Genomic DNA, 20,716 nt, shown 5'->3' on the forward strand with positions numbered 1-20,716 from the left:
ATATAGGCCCACTGACTGATTACAATATTGTAGACACCTGTGATACTAATTAGTGAACACACCTTGATTTAACATGTCCATTTGGTCACATTATTTTCAGGGGTACCATCATTTCTGTCCAGGCCTGTTTCATGAGTTTATTTTTTAAAATAATTCTGTTAAAGCATGGTTGAAAAGCAATGTCTGACTTTCATTTGTACATTTTCATAGAACTTTTATTTATTATTACTTTTATCAGATTAAAGTTATTTCTGTTACCATTGTGGGTTTTTCTGTCATTAACCAAGGGGTACCAACAATTTTGTCCACGTGTGTATGTGTATATTAGTGCTGTCAATTCCAAGTCCTCACCAGGATTTTGCTCAGGCTTCCTGGATTGTGTTGATTCCACTCATTTTACCTGGATTGCTAATTAGAAAATCTAGCAAGCTTGAGCAAAATCCTGGTGAGGACTTTTAATCGCGGCACCTGGAATTGACAGCACTAGTGTATATGCATTTGTGTTTTTCCAGGCTGTTATTACGTTCTACACTCTGTGAACCGGTGTTTCAGAATGGGAGCACTTGCTCCACGTGTTCATGTCATTCATGCTCTCTGTCCTGCCTTTCATTCTACATCTCTCTTTATTTCATTATCTCAGCCTTTCTTCCATGTTTTCTTACATGATTAACTTTTGCAGAATCCTCTTGTCTACTTCCCATTATCATATCTTCGATTATTTTCATTTTTCATCCAGCCTTCGAGATCAGTCTCAATAGACAGATTTCTTAGCTATCCAGATTTTCCCATACTGTTTGACAAATATGTACTACGTAAAACTAAACCGCTACAAAGGACTCGGAGACACTGTGCTTGTCACGCATTTATTAGTGCGTGGATTAGAGAAATAGGGTGTTGTTGCTCAATGTCACCAGATGATGTCGCTCGCCTGCAATACTTTGGCATTTAAAAACGTTAGAGGTTCGTAGCAAAGGGGACAGCATAGTTCGCTAATGAAACAGCTGGATTATTTTGCTTTAAAATTCATTATATATTACATACATTCGTAATAATACATTGCATAGTGTAAGTTTTAAATACATTTTTATATATACGGAAATGTAAACTTGTGTCCTAAGGAGTTCATGTGCCGAAATAGCTCAGTTGGGAGAGCGTTAGACTGAAGATCTAAAGGTCCCTGGTTCGATCCCGGGTTTCGGCAAAGTGCACAGGGGTGATTCTTTTTTCGTTATATTCATTTTTCGTTATTTTCATTTTTCGTTACCTGTTCCGGTTAGCCACGCATTTTGAATTGCACACATTGCGTACGTACATATGCGTACATAAGCGTGTTCAAATTAATGGAGGATGTTTTATTGACGTGAAAATGGCTTTGCTAATAGGGATGATATATTAATAATGTGATCATGATAACAGAGGTCGTGTATTCAGGATTACCACTACCTCAATTTCAATAATACAGAAATCCTTGCCTACACAGTATCAATCTGTGGGGTATGAAACTAGCTTTACTTTTACACTGCAGAACTTCGTATCTTCAGTGCTTCGTGTTCAATAGAGGCCGCTGTTGGCCTTTACGGACTACGTGACGAGCGTTTGGCCAGACTGCACGTGCGCTTTATGAATGGAACATGTGGCCTGCAGCGCAACTCTGAAATGTACTGGATTGAAGACGCTATAATCATTACATGAACCTATTCAACTTCACTCGACTGAACTTTGTTTTACACTATTTATAAAAAACAGTCTACGCTAACACATATGATTTGACTAATGAACATCAAGTAAATCCACAACGACTTTGGTCGGGATATATTTAAGGAGAAACTGGAGAAGAACCGTGAATTCGAAACAGCACCTCACGTTCTTCTCAAGTCCAACTGGAGCAACAGGCTTTACTCATTTAACGTGCTTGATTCGACTCGTCAATTTCAAGGACAACCTTGAATTAGACACAGCACCTCGCTGGCCGCACAGCCATTTTTAGACCGAATTCTGCCGAAGCAGCAGCTTGAGGTAGTAATCCTAAAGGTGGCATTAGAGTAGGCCACAAAGCCTCATAAGCTTACTGTGGCCTCGACAGAATCCACCGTGAAGAATGATCTGTGGTGCCAAAAAACTGCTACCGTGTCACATTCTCCTTCTCCACCCTGCTAGTCTGTGATAAGAGGAAACTGAGCATCGTTTCAGGACGTTTGCTACATGGCAAAATGCCTAGAGAAGTCGCCGGTTAGGAGAACAATCATCAAGGCCTCCACACATTGCACTTACCTCCACGAAGTCCCAAGGTTGCCCAAGGTATCTGCACACCTTCCTTCAGGTATTTAGGTAGCTGACCCAGATTACACGACCAATTAGACCGACTGGCTAACTATATGGGTCAGCATTAGACGGCAGGACAGCCACCATTCAGAATATATATTTATGTCGTCGGACACACGCTTATTGGTAACGCACATAAGAAGTGAACACATATACGCGCAAATACGTGAACCTTAAAGAGAAGGACACAGCTAGCTTGTTTTTCTTAAAATGTATCATAACTTCATCCTCGTTCGTTCCGCGCCGGAAATCCTGCGCGTGCGCTGTTCGTTATGTCGGTCTGCTTGTTTTTCTGTTTTTCTAACTTGCTAAAGTAAAACGGGGTTCTTTATGGATCTCAAGAACAAAGTAACCAAAATCAAAATTTAATGTAAGGAGAGGGACTTAGCCAATATTAATGTAATGTAGTAAAATTCAGTGGGGGAGGGGTCTCAAGTACTCAATTACAATGTCGAAGTACTAAGTAGCTACTATATAATATATATTAAGGCTACACTTTGTTCAATGATGTAATGTGGTAAATGTGCGTGATACAACCATAGGACTACAGACTAGATATACAGACTTGTTACAACCTTTCTCTACTATCTCTGGCTTTCACGGCAGTGGGATATGTGGGAATAGGAGAGTTCTGATTTGTGCGTTAATGCCTTATGGGAGACTTATATTAATAATGTGTTAATGACTAGGGGAAGAGTTATAATCACACTCTGGCAGCATTTACAAGTAAGCCACAATCACACGTGATCTGTCTGGGAATATTATGTAATGAAAAACTGCCTGCCAAAAAGTCTCCCAAACCAAGAACATGTGCGTGAACTAAGTATTATAAGAATATTTCTGTACACACTAGTTTGTTCCTGTAACGTTTTTTTGCCTCATGTTGACATGCTGTAAATCTCTCGTTGTTTTCTCAATTAGTCAAATTCAGATTATTACAGAATAAAACTAAAGATAATAAAATGAAATAATTGTTCTAATTGTAAATGAAAACACCAACATAACTTGCATCCATAACTGAGAAAATAGGGTAGATTTATAATACAAGGGCATATGCCATTCCCAGAGATGGGTCCATTTTTAGCTTATTCATACTCAAATTTCCTGGGGCAGACCCTGCTCCTGACACATGTATGTGCACAAGAGAGAGATAGAGAGAAAGAGATGGAGAGAGAAAGAGAGTAAGCTAATGTTTATCTTAAATGTTTTAACATGAGATATTAACTTCTACAGTGAATATCAAGCTCTTACACTTCAAATAAGAATATCACTTCCTTTAAACCCTTTCGCCAGTAGACAACTCATAATAAACCTGGCTAATAACACAAGTACAGACGAAACTGGTGATGGACACCATATATGGAACTAGTTAGTGTGAATTAATGTGGCTCAACACTGGCTGACTGATCCTGTCACTGTGCGGCTCATAATCATGTTCTGTTATGCAGGCCCTAAATATTTACTACAAGATCCATAGCCTCGCAGTTTTATGTACGTGGGCTGTACCTCTGTTTATTTACTTTGGTAGAGTAATATCAGCTCAACATGTTTTTAGCATCCTATAGGCCAAAGAGACAGGATGCTGGTTATACTGTTATACACGCCTGCTAATTACCTGCTACTGTGGACAACATAAACGAACATGGTAGACTCATTGATACAAAAGCTCACATTCACACATGTAGACATAAACAATAACCTTTAACCAAAATGTTGAAGCATTATTTCTTTTCATTGTATATTGAAGTTGTAGCTTCTGTGTACTGTTGAAGAAGAAAATAAAAGACATAAACATAAATATTGAATAATTCCAATGCTTTTCCACTAGCTTTTAATAGAAAGAGCTTCAATTTCACATCTTACTATTTAATTGGGCTACATTTGTGCTTGTGGTTATGTGTGGGCGGAGGTGGGGAGTAAATCTTACTGAAAAGAACAATGCATTTGCACAGAGGCTTGGACTAAAGGACTAAAGACTAAAGAGGACATGAATCAAGGTAAAATATACTGTTTTCATTTTTGTACTGAAAAAATATGTACCGACATGGAGCAATAATCTAAATTACAGGCTTGTAAAGTAAGAACATTTGTCATTGGGTACTTAATCTGTTTACATGCACATGTAGGGTTTGGTTGACTTACTCTGTACGTCAGTGCAGTTGAGGATCAAATAATAATGATAAACAGTTTTCATCTAAAAGGAAAATGTTAAGACACACAAACTTGTAAATAGAAAGGGAGAGGAGACATAGTTACTGACACGAGAGAGACTGACCCACTAAAATGCGACACATAAAATGTGTAATTTACTGACTCTCCTAATAAAAGCTCTGCACTCTGCAAACATCTTTAATTAGAAGCTTAAAATTATCCTGTACACACAGGCGAATGCACATGCCCATACGCGCACACAGGTTACTTGCACCTGTTGAACTTCACTCTTCTAAGCAAAGAAGGTAAACATACATTTTCAAAATTTATTTTGTATCAAATCTAAAATAAAACAAATGGCTAATTAGTCTTTCCCCAATTTTTGTTTTTCATCCAGATTAATTACATAGACTACCAAAAACCATGTGAACTGTGTGACCCCCGAAAATATTCTGGTTATGAGAGATTTGACTTAATGTATGTAGGCTTATGCAGTTTTAAGTGCAGATCATAAAATCTATCATTTAAATCTACAATACACTGACTGTTAGTTTACATAAGATACTATGATTTGATGTTTTGGCTTGCAGTCCTGAAAAAATCACACACAATATACGTAGTTAATTGCACCTCGTTTTTTATTTCCTCAGAAAAAAACCCTCCTCATTTCTTGGGAACACTCTGTTCTATAGTGCAGATATGTGGTCAGGACACATGTAATGTGGGAGTGGAGGACTTAAAAGCTAAACGTGAGTCATTTTCTTTTAGCTGCCCTCCTGTCACATGTAACACAACGGCACAATCATATATTTGACCTGTGAGTTACACACACCCACATTTAAAACTGTTATTATATAACTGAAAGCTAGGGTGCCACTAAATCTTCCAAAATGTCATGAACCTCTGCTGAGTAGAGAAATACGCTTTCTCACGCCATTGTGTTCTCGCTTGGTCATTTCCTGTATCTCCATGTCTGCTGATGGAGGTAAAACAGTGTAGAGAAGTACTGAGGCCATTTGAAAACTGTGCTTTCTGGCTTTTTTTATGTTTGTGTTTGAGTGTTATTGTAAATTGCTTATTGAATTGTCTTGTGCTATGGAATGCAACCCAATGATTATGGTCCTTACATCAGAGCAGCTCCTTTTTAAACTGAATCCTCTAACCCACCTCTAAGGTCACAGGAACCTAGGGAAAGCCAAGAAAACACAATCAGGACAGCAATAGGCAGCAATCAGGACAGCAAGTGTGTGGATAAGACAGTACAGAAAATGGTAGATGACACAAACGTACCCATTCAGTTCCACAATTACTAGTAGTCAAAATCAAAATATTCTTGCAAAATCATTTGTTATTTTTAAGCAGCAGTTTAATTCCCACAGCATGTGTCCTTTAAATTGCAACATTCATTTTCGCAAGAGCACTGTTCTGGAATCCCTTCCCGGTGGATCCTTCCTGAGGACAGCCTGCTTCCCGAGGACAGCCTGCTTTCATATGAGCGGTTGTGCATGTCTTTTCTCTTCCTTCTGCCTTCAGTGTTTTGATTCCCTTTTGCTGAGATGGCTGCCAGTGAAATGCTTAGGCTAATCCACGACTTCCAGTTACATTTTACATCTGAAAACCCATTTACACTGCACAGGTTGAAAAGTCAGTATGTCCGTATAACCTATAGCCAGCGAAAGAACTTCAAAATGTTGAAGCAACCCTGCATCCTACTAAAATGTTTCTGTGTCTGATATGTGGTAGACATATAATTTTAAAGTGTTATAATATAGTATAATATACAAAAGTATAATTTTAATATTATACAAAGTATAATATAAAAGCCATTCAATGAAGCAGAATTTCCCTTCAGACCTGAAAATGGTAACCAAGACAACATAATACAATACAAACCTAAAAACAGAAAAAAGACACACTGATTTGTCCTTGTGGAAAGACGACACCACTCACTCTTCCTGTTTTTCTTTCATTTCTTTCTCCTGCTCACGCTCAGAGCAGATTTTCGCTCTAATTGTCTACCAATACCAATATACAGTAAGTTCACTAGTATTTATATACACATCCAAGCACTAAATTACTTTAATGGGTAATAGGGACCAGCAATATCAAAAAAATAATTTTTTGAAGTCAGAATGTTTGTCATAACTCTGTTCTTTCTTCCTTGGACATTTTTTTCCAAGACAGCAAAGACCGTCACTGCTGGTCATGTGACCAGATACCCTGGCCTGGTGAAAGAGGCATGTGTCATAATACAGGCAACCTGTGTGGAAAAGTGAGAAAGTAAGAAAGAGTGAAATTTTAGGAATATACAGAGAAAGTGGTCGTGGTTGATTCAGTCTGTCCTTTGGTGCCACTTAGAGTCCAGAAAGTGTTCTCGTTTGGGGCCCTCTGGGGGGAATGGCTTGTCTGAAGGGGATTCCTGTAGAACACTAAGCACTAGATGTTCCCGGGGCATAGGTTGTTTGTGTTCATATGAACACACACACTTTACTGTAGGGATAACTTTAATTAGGCAAATTGGCTTCCTCTCAGACAAGTCTTCACATTTGTTTTCACGGACCTGTCACCATGCTACTCTGTCTGTCTCTTAAACCATGGTCTTAGTGGGTCAGTCATGAACATTATGAAACACTGACCCTGAGACACGCACACAGCTATAATCCTGAAGTCACAGGCTTGCCACATACCCTGAGGGCATTAACAAGGGAAATTGCATATTTTGTGGGTTTGTGTATGTGTGATAAAGGCAGTTGGTTTGTATATAAGTTTTGCATCAAAGAATTAACTAATATCCGCTCTTCTCCCAAAAGCCTGCAGTCTGATTCATCACTGCACACGCACAACTGCCGTCATCTCTAACATTCACACTGACGTCACAAACTCCTGGACCCCTTGGTGCAAAGTCACTGCAGCCACACAGACCTCTTCAGTACAAGCCCTCAGTGCACATAACCACAGACGTGCTAACTACCCTCAGTAGCACCAGTGACATGAAACAGGACAGGACAGAGATACACATACACAAACACATAATAGTTCAAGGTTACATTTATTAGAGTGGAATTAAGTGTACTGCGTCTATATCATCTTGAGATATTTGCATTGTTTAATATCCAGTACACACACATTCCCCTAACCTCTATCGCCCCTCACTCTTAACGCAATCATGCTCAGAGCTCTCATTGGTCTTCTAAATATAGCCAGTGCAGGACAGGTATGAGAGGACTTCAAAAACCTGAATAGCATTACAATCACTGTCAGAGTCCAGCACCTTCAGTCTGACTCTCTTCCATGTACATCCAAGCACTAAGTTGGACCAGCAATATCATAATAGATATTTTGAGAAGATACAGAAACATTTACTAAACTATCTAAAACTACATAGTAAATTCAGTAGTTAATGTTGTCATTGTAGTTAGAAGGACTCTAAATGAAATATGAGCATTGTAGCACTATTGGTACAGAATACACAGACATAGAGGGTTAAAAATGCATATTTACAGAGCATAAGTTTTTTAAACTATTTGGACATCTGTTAATCTTCTTTCCCCAGTTGGTTGGTGTACCAGCTAACCGTAAGAGCAATATTAATTAGACTTGCTCTTTTTTAATAACTGCAGTTTATTGCATGTAATGAAAAATGAGAATTTGCGACTGAGATAATTGCCAGTGTGGGCACGATGAGCAGTAACAAGCTGTTATGATGCATATGCCTGGAATACGCTCCCACAATGAGAATCTGACTCCACATGGAAATTGTGTGTAAGACCGTCTCCAAAATGGGAATATGTAAATATGTAAACTCAGTTTAAGACCTTCATAAAGGTTCAATCTCACACATCGTGGGTGCCTTTAAGACCCTTATTTTTAGTCAGGGCAGTTCAGCTTACTGTTAAGTAAAGCAATTCTTGTCATACTGTATTTGCTTTGTGCTCAAGACACAAAAGGCATTTGAAATATGATATAACAGTGTGTATGTATGTTATAGGAACTGTGTACGTGCAACACATGGGAGACTGGGAGATGTGATTTGCCTGGAAGAAATGTTGTAAGTGTGAGGTGATGGCTATGTTTATTATGTGACTCGTGTCATGAAAAGACCTTACGTGTGAACTGTGCAGTTTGTGCCTTCTGTTCATTGGGGATGACTGGCATTACTATTATTATGTGTGTGTGTGTGTGTGTGTGTGTGTGTGTGTGTGTACATATTGTTATGTGGGTTTTTTTCCACCTCTCAATGCCATTGGTATGTGTAAGTGTTCTGTGATTTTTATGTGTTGTGTCACTTCTGGGGCTAGAAATGGAGTGGTAAAGAAATTACAATATGTGTGATCAGAAATTTGATGTGTGTGGTGATTTACATTTTAGCACTGGCACCCAAGTTGGAATCTTGACCATGCGATAGCCATAGATGGTCATCAGTTAATGAGGACATAATACATACAAAACCAGGCACTTAGCGCTCTGCTCCTATAGCACATTCAGCTGCCATACTGTGTTGTGTAAGCGGGAGCTCAAACACCTTGTGAGGACTGTGTCACGGAGGGAGCACGCCCTGGTCCTCACCGTCCTAGGCAGGAGGCTTTTGTCTGATGGGAACATTCAGGGGGGAATTGGTCCAATTTAATAACAGCAGCAGCAGAAACAACACTGTTCATCTTGCGTCTGACTGGGAAATTCAGTATTTTTCATACTACTATAAAACATTTTGAAGTGGCTATATGCTGGAGGCAGCCACGCTACCCAGGACTCAAACCCAGGAGGTAAATGTGAGCACACCCAGAACCCCCCCCCCCCCCCCCCCTCCCCACCTCCCTTCAGAGAGCAACGGTCTCCATCACACTGCCTTCACCTCTGGGGAGCCCCACGTGGCATTTCTCACATGTCCCTCCACGCACAACTGCCCTTTTCCATCAGGGCCATGCCCATGCACGTCACCAGGAGTTCACAGTGGCGGTTTTATCTTCCCAGGGGGCGCTCCTGGTGGCCTCACTACCATCACACTTCTGAGACCATGTGAGAAAGACCCAGGACTCAAACCCAGGTCTGACAGGAGCTAAACTTGAGCTCTGACCATGAGCTCTAAATGAGTTCTAAGCTCTAAGTCACCATTAAAACAGTTTTTTCAGAAAACAAGCCATGGAACCATCAGGAAGTGATCATCTGACCATAGTGGATAAAAATGAACATGTTCACACTGTCGTCATTTATCTTCGATATTGCATATGGTGTATTTTTTACATTGGACTTATGCACATGAAAATTAGTTTCATTTATCGTCTTTATTGTTATTTTAAAATGTAAAAAATGCATGTTTTTTAAATGCTTAAATTCACAGACATATGAATTTAACCCTAGCCCTAGATAGAATCTGATATCAGAATTGAAGTTTTGGGACATACACAATGTACTAAACAGAACTGTCTAATATGTATGACAATTTATGTCAGGCTCAGATGTTAGGAGATTGATCAGATGATAGTATAAAAACAACCCAGAAACAAGGAAGGATGTGTCTATTTTCAAGTATAGAGTGGAATGAGAGAAAACGATATCAACAGATAAATAGATAAGCAGGATATGATGCACTATAAGATACAGTTTTCCATTGCAATCGTGTAAATTTAGATTTATACATATACACCTCCACAGTATGTGGGCTATGAAGAGCACCCACACAAATGAAGAAGTAGTGTCAAACTTAACTATCCTTCTGCTGTGTGTGAGAGAGAGAGTAAGAGAGAGAGAGATATATACTGTATGTGTGCCATTCTGCATCACAAGTTTTATTTTTAGTGTAGTATGCACATGTGCTGTGGGGTTGTTCCTGTACTTAATGGCTGGTACTGCCAACCCTTCTCCTTACATTTTCTGGTCGAATCTTGCTGTACAGATTGTCCTCTTTGTAAAATGTAGGTCTAGTATGCCAAATGTGCAGTAGTAGATGAAATCAAGTAGTACATGAGATCAACCTCAGACATTACCACTGGCTTGGCTTGGAGCATAGCAGAGTGTCTGTGCACAGTAATTTTACCATAAAACTACACCATCAATTTACATAAGTGATCAGTTACATAAGCGATACGTTCTGTATAAATATTGCATGATCAGCTGAGACTTTATCTTTTTGGCTGGTACTTATCAGCAGTTGTTTGATTAGAGATGCAGCATGCTTTTATCTACATCAGTTTCTCTACAAAACTCTCTTGGGAAAGATGTAGACTTCCACACTATGCTGTGAAGATGTTTAAACATTGACAGCGTTCTTTATATTTCAGCCTGTGAGCTGTTCTCCAAAGTATAGGTAAACATGACGACGAAGTCTGTAGTGTTTCTGTGTGGTGAACAGCAGTGTGGAGTATTGTTATGTCTATTTTACCCTTTAACACACATAACTGCAACCCTGCCTGTGGGTGGGCTCCAGGCAGGGAGTGACAGTCAGTGAGAGATTTAAAGATTGAGCTGTGGTTAAAATTAGGCTAGAGGTTATATCTGCCCCCATATTTACCTCCAGACCTCCCATGCCAAAAAGTGTGTGTGTGTGTGTGTGTGTGTGTGTGTGTGTGTGTGTGTGTGTGTGTGTGTGTGTGTGTGTGTGTGTGTGTGTGTGTGTGTTGGGTGGGTGGGGAGTTCTCTGTGTGTTTGTGTGTCTGTGCATGTCTATGAACTTGAGCTGACTCAACATTCTTTTCTGGCCCTCCTTTGGCAGCATAACTGGATAACAGACAGCTCACCACTGGCCAGCGGGATTATGGGAATGTTAAGTGCGAGACATGATGTGTTCCAGAGTTGCGGCTCAGAGACGAGAAGACTCCAGACTAGTGTCATAGATCCTCCAGTGTCCTTCAACTCATTATAATGTTTCACCCAATTACGTTTGCAGTTAGTGTTTAAACAACCGGTAGCCACACCAGTGCTAAATGTCCAGTGAGCTAATCAGATCCTCTTGGACATTTTAGTTCTGAGAATTCTGTTTTGCATTCTAGACATAAACCACACAGATTCTAGGTCTGTTTTCTGAAGCATATGGAAGGCTGTATTACTGCACTTATTGTGGGGTGAAATGCACAATGTGGTAATTCTGTCTAAAAATGAACAGGGTCCCAGAAAACGCAACTGTTGGCTGCTGCAGCCTTCGCCTTTCTCTTCATGTTTGAATGAATCCTGTCTCGTGCATTCTGAAACTATAGACACATAAAAAAAAATCAAGGAATAGATGTATACAAGGAATAGAAAGCTTTGCCATTCAATAGATTGAATTATCGAATGGCTCAATTATATATGGATAAGATCTTAAAATGTATAGCTCTTTTCCAACACGTTAAACATTGTCCACAAATAAATAATGGATAAAAATGAGAGATGGTAGCTGGAAAACTGGAAATGCATCCAACTGGAAATGCAGCAAGGGTTAACAGGATTTATCAGTCAAACAAATATCATAATTTTGCCTTTGGAAAATTGTATGCTCTGCAAAGTCCTGTGGTTGACTTGTGAATTTATACTTGAGGCATGTTATGTAACATTTGCAAACACAGGCACACACATACACACACACACACGCCTATAAGATAATGTTCAGTGTATTCCAAGAACATTGAGAACTTTTAACATCTGGTCAAAACATGCTGCATTCCAGCTGTCTAGGCACAGAGGAAGAAGGCAGTACTAGATGAACTTTCTCTTCTCTTCTTTTGTTTGTTTAACTTTCTTCTTCTTTTTCTTCTTCAAAGGTTTTAGCTCCCAGATTGTTTTAGCTACATCTTATCAGAAAACATACATTTATCTGTTTGGTCATTTGTATATACAGTGTGGAATTGTATGTGTCCTCTCCAAAGGCTTTGTGTTTGTCATTTTGCAGTGTGTTTAATATAATCTGTTTAATATCTGAACCTATTTACTAGTTTTGGATTTTTTTTTACGTGAGAAAGCTCTTCATCTTTGACCCTGTGGGAATGCTAGTGACTCTGAGTGTCCTAGACTTCTTTACTGCAAGGCCACGTGAGGCCCAGTTCTCTGCACGTGTTCAATATGTTTTCTCAGCTTGGAGGCTTGTGTTTTCAATTAAAGTACAGTTCCACAAGTACAGTTCCACAGGGACCAGCAGAGGGAATGCTGAGCTGAGAAAGTCTGGTCTGAAAGCATTTACAAGGCAGAAAAAGTCAGTGTATACTGAGAATGCTGAGAATACAGGCTGTTTTGTTGTTGTTGTTGTTGGTGGAAGTGTTGGATGTGGTGGTGGTGGTGGTGGTGTTTTGCCTGAAGACATTAGAATAGGCCATGGCCAAAGGTCAGGGGTTCAGTGAGAATTTAAGTGGATTGAACATGGAGCAGGAGGAGTATTTGGCCTGACAATGATTAAACTGGAAGAGACAAAGAAATGGAGAAGTCTGAATTTAGTTTAATTTCAGTTGTGTAACAAATGTATTATATTAGCTAAAGTGTATAGCCCAAAGCCATTTAATTTCAAATTCTCAAATGTATTAGAAAGTTTACCTCAAATTGTTCAGATATGAAATATACTTGGCAACTTCTTCTTGTACTTGGAATCCTAAATTTGTCCGTCCATGGTTACCCTCAGCAAGCCATCATGGAATTGCTCAGTGGTTCTACAAAATTCACCCTAACCTTGAGTAGCTTTGTTTATATGATTCCAGAAAAAAAATAAAGAATCCTAGCTCAGCTACTGCTATACTCTGGTGGCTCTGTAAATGTTGTCATTTTAATATTTTTCTGGCTTACTTGACTTTCTGAATAAAATGAACCATAATAGAGAACCAGTCCCTACTATTTGACTAGAATTCATGCCCTATGGTGCATTTCCATAGCTCTACCATTTCATTATCAATTTTCCATTTAGCCTAGTGTTACGCTTTTGATATTCTCCTACCTAGCGCAGCATGTTCGGTGATGCAAAAGAAAACATCACCAGTCTTATGTCTTTTAACCTTTTATTATAACCAAGTTAAAATACAGAGATCTCTGGAGAGTACACAACAAAAGCCTAAACTACTCTACTCTGTGGTATTCTTGTATCTTTGTGTAGGTCTTAAAACAGACTACTTTCACCTCTTCTTTATTGTCGATCTGAGTATGGCCTCCACACTTTCTGCTCTGCAATGGTCTCTCTCTATGTCTGCAAACTGTCTGCCTATTTCTATATTTAAAAAAATACTGCCTGTATTTTTTACTGCGCCAAGTAATCTCACCCTGACCTTTTCACCGTTTCCAGTTCTTCTCTGATACTGTTCGTCCTCCAGCACACAGGTGCTGTTTCTCAAGTTCTTGTTTTTCTATAACTCCTCATCTCTGCATGTCCTATATGCTCAGTAAGGAATTTTAATGCAAAGCAATTGATTAGTAATGCAATTGATTAGTAATGTAATACTAGTAAAATGTAATGCAATTAAAATATAAATTGATTAGTAATGCAATACTAGTAAAATAATGCTAATAAAATGTAATGCCATTAAAATATAATTCTCCACTAGTTAAACCAGTCCAAAGTAGAATAATATCCTATGTTATACAAAAGCAAAAGCCATTTGACACTACATTTTATTTATAGTTACATATACATTTTGATATACTCTTTTTGCCTCTATGAAACCTTCGTTTTTTACTCTAATCTTAGGCTTAAGCTATGTTAGGTCAAATGACTTTCCTCTAGGTTAGTCAAAGTTATTTGAAGAGTGTAGTATTATTTTCCCATTCTACAGTACTCAAAGTAGATACAAGGTTTCCAAGGCTACACCATAAAAAGATTTCCACAAGCTTCTCGATGATCGAAGATGACACACATGCACACGTGGCCACACGTCACTGGCACAGCAGTGAGCATCACTCTTACAGAAGGCGAGGGAGGGGTCTGTGTGCAATCCCTCTGTAACTGACACTACTGCTGTGACTACTCAAATTCAGAGGAAGTGGTGCAGGAAGACTTTCAGTGTGTGTGTGTGTGTGTGTGTGTGTGTTACGTGCCTGTTATTTTAGTGCTGTATTTAGTCTCCACACTAAATGTTGTATGGGGTGTTGTAGGAGCTTGTGTGGCCTGATAATGTGCTGTACCAAACCGTGGTTTTCATTAAATCACTGAGTGGAAAAGTTCCACATATAAAGATTACACATGAGAGTAAGAAAGTGTGCCAATGCTGGGAGGCTGGCACATGTGGGTCAGTTGCATTAATAGTGCAGTGATAATGACGCCAACAGAACAGACATTAACTCTGCATAACACACAGCAGAGAAAAACAACTCCCCTTTAACACACACAGATGAAAGCTGCTATTTTTGCTATTGCAATATGTTTTTATACATGGTTTTAATTTGAGTATGCATTTCAAGTATCAAGTATTTCAAGTCATCAGAATTGTTACACATGATTAGGCCAAAAATGTAGTGACCCTCCTTAAGCTCTTACACTTATCAGAATCTCATTATAACGTAATGTGATTTAATCATTTCAAAACATCTTATCTAGACTGTTATCCAGTACTGAAAATACTTAGTAGATTTCTGTAATTTGATAAATTAATTGTTGAGTTTACCTGCAAAAAATTACAAACATAAATTACAATATGTTTCCTGCACTATGTGCTTGAACTTTAAAAAGAACAAAGTCCTTTGGAAGTGATGGATTAATAAATCCTCTGTGCATACCAGTGCATACCAAAGCTTCCATTTCAAAATTCTGTGTCTACTTCAAAAAACTCAAAAGCACATACATTACACTTTACATAATTAGCTGTAAACATATCCATGCTATCGTAGTTACTCATTAGCTTTGACTTCTGATTCCTTTTGTAACATTTATTTTCATTGTGAACAATGTGGCTCTGGTTATCCACAATTTTTATGCTAACGACACACAAGTCAAAAATTAACATCTTGCTCGACCACTTGTCTAGTCTAGTCCTGTCAAACAAGCTAGAGCAGCAAAAAATGTCAAAATTGATCATCGATGGTTTGGACAAACAACTGCTTAACCGTCTTAAAGGTGGTTTGTAGATTAAAGGCTACAGCAACCCATTTGTTATGTTTAGCAGCACTGTGTGACAATTACGTAACAGATCTCAAGGCGCGTTTTACATTGGGCGATGACGGATGGACGCGTCCTGTTCGGGTAGGCGCACGTGGACGTGAACGACGCGTCACGTGCGTAATCCATTCGAAATTGAACGCTTCACAAAAAAAATTAATGACTGGATAGACAGATCGCGGTGGAATCAATTAACATTCTGCATGTCTTCAAAACACCTGGTGGAATGTGGAGGGATCACTTATTGCAGTATCAGTATTCCCTGAGCCATAACTGTCAAATTATGACTCGGGTCAATGTAATGCCTGGATAAACGTTGCAGAGATGGTTGCGATCTGAAAAGATCAGACAGTGACGTATGGCCTAAGTGAAAATCTCAGTGCATTTTGGATATAATCGCCATTTTGGATGTATTACCTGGGTCACGGCTGTCTGATGTTTATTTATGACCATTTTCTCTTAGAGAAACGGTACGCTCGTGTTGTGCAAAAAGCAGCACAAATATGTAGCACAACTGAAACTGCAAAAACCACGGGACAAGTTTTAGGTCTTTCCTTGTCATGATACTTTGATATGCAGCCAGTTAAGGAAACACATGTCATGCACACAGGTGCGGGTATTTAGGCTTTGGCTTAGAGTTTTTTCTTAAGTGTTGACAACTACTCATAGAGTTCAGCATGGTATTCGCGTTGTTTGCTTCTGATTTCCGGTGTTTGAATAAATAAGTTACTTGATACCTCGAGTTTACTTTACTGCCCACTGTAATTGGCAATAATTTCCAAAACAGTGAGTCAGTGACGTCAAACGTGTCATACGTGACGGACAAGTACAGTTTCGATTGGATGAGGCAGGACTCGCGTGAAGGGGCTGAAGAAATGTACGCATAGTATCGCCTACGTCTTATAGGCCTAGTCATTAACGTATAATGTAAAATCAGATACATCTCGCATCATACTGCTGTAACGCGTCTTCACTAATACCGGTCTAATAAACGCGCTAAAGTCTTCACAGTGACCCCAGGATATTCCCTTTTCAAGTGCTCGAGCACGTACATTCTACGTCCGAGGAACGTCAGTTTATGTTTGTCTTCCATTTAGTGTGTTTGTTCTTTTTGAAAAAAGTGCTCACAGACCTTTCATTGTTTTGAGATAACTGAAAAGTTGAGACGTCTTCCAAACTTGCTTTGACGGCACTTAAAGAGTAAACAAAAATGAACGACATAACAGGTCGTTCGTACATACGTATCAACTAATGTTTAAAGTGTAGACTGGGTTGTGACTTGCTTATGTAGGGTAACTGTTATGTTTGGTATTCATGGAAGCTTCAGAAAGCGAGGCTGGACAGAGACTCTGGAGATGTTCGTTCTCATAAATTAACATTTCAGGGATGTGCCTATTATGTAAATAAATTAATTAAGCTGAATAAGCCAGTTCATTAATATCTATTCTAAAAAAATTACACAATCTGCTTTGGTTTGCATATACAGTAGAGCTGGGTGCCTCTTTGGTTGCATGCTTACCAGCTGATAAGCTGACTTCATGGTCCATGCTTCATCCCAGTCCTCCTGTTTGTTCCTATTCAGTCTTAAGCTTCAGCCTTCAGAATGCAACAACATCCCGGTTTAGCAGTGTAGTAGTCGGGCAGCTTGTTCGTGTGTTAGTTTATTTTGTATTTGTACAATTCTTGGCCATCTGTAAAGTGCATTCTTTGTCAGTCACTGTGACTACGAAAATGTGTTGCAAAAAAAAAAAGACAAGATTTGGAGTGTAAGTTTGTTTGTCGGGACTTCTCTGTATTGGTTGTTAAGGTGTGCCTGCCATTAATGTGTTTCTGCTATTTGTTTGTCGTCTACAGCAGGGATGCCAAGCTCTGTCCCTAGAGATTTACCACCCTGCAGAGTTTAACTACAATTCTACTAACACACCTGATCCATTTAATTGAGGTCCTCATTAACAGCTGAGTTTTAGAGCCAGATGTTTTGGAAATAAACTCTGCAGGGTGGAAGATCTCCTGGAGTGAGGTACCCTTGCACAGAGGTATCGTGGCATGGAGGAACTTTTAATCTACAGATATACATCTTGGAATTGCATGAGGGCTTTGCTCATGTCAAAAACATCAATATTCTTTACTGGCGATTTGTAAAAGGGAAAAGGTAGCTGTCCCGCAGCTACTAATTAAGTTGTCCAGTATTTGTGCAAATTTGTGCCATACATTTCTTTTCTAAGTTTCAAATGGTTTGTTTTGGTTAATGCTACATAGTGTGTTGACTTGAAGTCAAAACCAAAGTGTGTTAGGCCAGACAAACTCAAACCAAATTAATGTAATTCATTTTTACTGTTACTGTGTTCTGTCTTATTATGCTGTTTTGTGCTGTACAAGAAATGTTTACACCTGTTTGATGGGATTACTGTTGACTGTTTTATTGTTCTCTATACAGCAGTGACACTGACAGGGTAGTAAACTGCTTTATGGGTATTGAACTGATACAAGCTTATCAGGCGCAGTAATATTGCTACATTTGTTCCACGCATCAGTGTCACTTCTTGGTTGTGAATAGTCTGTCAGCCAAATGTCTGAAGAGGTGCAGGCCTGTGGCCTGACACTAACTGCTCTTGAAGGACTAGACTTGGATGACTAAAACATTGTGTAGCAAATGGACCGTACACTCACCTGTATATTTACATTTACATTCTTCTTGACAAGTAGTATAAGCTCTTATCAGGAGCAACGGCCAAACCTGATCATATTTTAAGAGCTTAAGTTATGGATTGGGTTTTGACTAGTGCCATCAAGTAGGAGGTGGGCTGTCCATTTCTGACTTTGAAGGTAAGCATCATCATTAAATATATGAGCAGCCAGTGAAGGACACTGTAGTGTAGCATCATGGGATAAAATAGGTCTTCTGAAAACCAGTGAGCTGCAGTATTCAAACCTAGAGATGAGGAGACTGAACAAGCACCTCGGCTAACCCACTGGAGACAAAACCATATTCAATGTTGAATAGTCATGTTTATGACATGAGTTGGGGACGACAGCTGGTCCCTGTGATCCTTGTGATGACCAGTTGCCCGGGGGATGTGTAACAGCTCAGTCTTTCTGGGAGTCACTTTCAGATGATGGGCTGCTATGCATGGTGAAATACTGAGATGTCGCTCGAAATGTGTGTCAGAAGGTGGAGAGGAAATGATTAGTTGGGTATCATCAGCGTAGCAGTGATGGGGAAAATTCATGGGAGGTGATTACCATCACCAAGGTAGTGCAAAGAAAAGAGGACCTTGTGGGAGCCTTGTGGGATACCAATAGAGAGGATGGGCATCCTCTCCATGCTAAGGATTCACCTTCAAACTCTATGAGGTTAGTATTAGTAATAAAATGATGAGTGAATGTATATAACTAACATACAGTTTGGAGAAGACTGCATATGCAAGCATGCCATATATCACTTTGTATGTTGGACAGGTATTTGTAGGTTCATATGTTGAACCATGTCCCAGAAACATATTTCCCATGTGTCTTAGGTTAGTCCCTATTTGTGATGAAATGAGATAGATTTGTTATTGTTTCAAACCAGCATATGATCTAGATATCAATGTTTAATGTAAATAACTAGATAAGTGTACATAGAGTGTTTTACGGCCCGGTGATTCTGAGACAAGCACAACAGTGTGAGAAAACGTTGTACCATAAACAAGAACAATAGTACCCCTCGTGTGTTTGTGTGTGTGTGCGCACGCATAGGTGTGCACATATGCATACGTGTGCTTTTGCATGTGGGTGTTTGCAGATCCTATCAGCCTTCTGTGTATGCTCAGTCTGTTTTGACACCTTTTTCCACTCGTGTCTGTAAAAAGTTAAGGTCATTGAATCTCTTTCTAAGATGTACACAAGTCTATGCCTTTCCCAGAAGCAAAAACATTGTGTGTGTCTGTGTGTGTGTCAGGAAGATAATGGTGGTGATGATAATGAGTCTTCAGGCTATACTTGGCCAGTTACAAAAATGCTTTATGGCCTGTTAGTGCAGTAAATTATTATGCCCTGGTCCCTTAAAGCTCAGTAAAGGTTTCATAGAATTCATTACACAGTTAGAGCAGCCCATGTCAGCATTACTTGGTAAAAGCTTACTGGAAGCTTTTCAGGCACACACTTTAATTGCTGTGCAGTATGTGCCGGACATTTTGTTCTAGGAATTCCAATGAGACAATATTATGTCTTCCTTAAAATTTAATGTGGATCACAAGCAAATTACATATTGCATGTAGTATCAATGTGACCAGAAAACATTAAATTAATGAGGCCAATTGTTAGTCATTTTGATAAGGTGTCAAACCTAAAACTGAAACAGAATGTCCTATGTTTAGAGGGAATTAAATGCCCTGGTGGGCAGCGGGTCACTATGGACTCACGTGTTTATATATATAATTTAAATCATTCAACACAAGTGATATTTTATAAGCAACAATATTTTGTCCACTCTGTAGAGTGTCCGAATGTAACCACTAGTTAAGAGTGCTGGATTGTGTTGCAGTGAGCATGTGCAAATCTCCATGTACCAACCCTCTCTCTCACACACCACACTGCCCCTGCGGTGTGGTGACGACTGGCTCCACCAGACTAAGTGTGTGTTCACCCAAACATGTTGCTATAAGGAGAGATTGAGACAGGTGGCCACGGGTAACGAGCCATTAGCCAATGCAGGAGAGATGCTGGAGAAAATAACAGGAGTAGTGTGTGCTGTCCTGCCTCTGCTCATGTATTGGGTCTCCCTGTATTTGTCTGTGTGCATACACGTGTTTTGTTTTAAAATGTCTTATCAGGCTTCCCGGTGACCATCGGGCAGCATCAAAAAGAGTAGACAGTGTAACTCTTTATCTCTCTTACACACACTGTAACTGTAACATACAAGAGGCCGTGGTTAGGGCAGGGTTCCCGTGTGAGGTGCGTTTATTAGGGCTATCCCACAATCACAATTGCTGGATGACACAAGCTATGAGCACACAGGGTTACGAAACACAGGCAAATCACAGTCAGATAACAGAAAGCAACAGTGTCAAATAGCAGAGGAGATAGAGGGGATTTCTAGGTATAACACAACCAGGAACTCAGAGGAACAAGAGTCCAGGAATAGTAATGCTTACAGAAAACTGAAAACAACAGAAAAGGTTTATAAAAAGGGAGTCCATGGATTGGAAGCAGGTGTGGGTGGTG

The 20,716-nt window shown here is 39.4% G+C and overlaps 1 non-coding gene across 1 annotated transcript; it reads left to right on the forward strand.

Moving 5' to 3' along the window:
* The first annotated feature begins 1,128 nt into the window (after nt 1-1,128).
* trnaf-gaa (transfer RNA phenylalanine (anticodon GAA)) lies at nt 1,129-1,201 on the forward strand. Its single transcript has one exon. It is a non-coding gene; the product is annotated as a tRNA-Phe (tRNA).
* Nucleotides 1,202-20,716: the final 19,515 nt, after the last annotated feature.

The sequence above is a fragment of the Brachyhypopomus gauderio genome, chromosome 8 (genome assembly GCF_052324685.1).
Source record: "Brachyhypopomus gauderio isolate BG-103 chromosome 8, BGAUD_0.2, whole genome shotgun sequence".
NCBI classification, from domain to species: domain Eukaryota; kingdom Metazoa; phylum Chordata; class Actinopteri; order Gymnotiformes; family Hypopomidae; genus Brachyhypopomus; species Brachyhypopomus gauderio.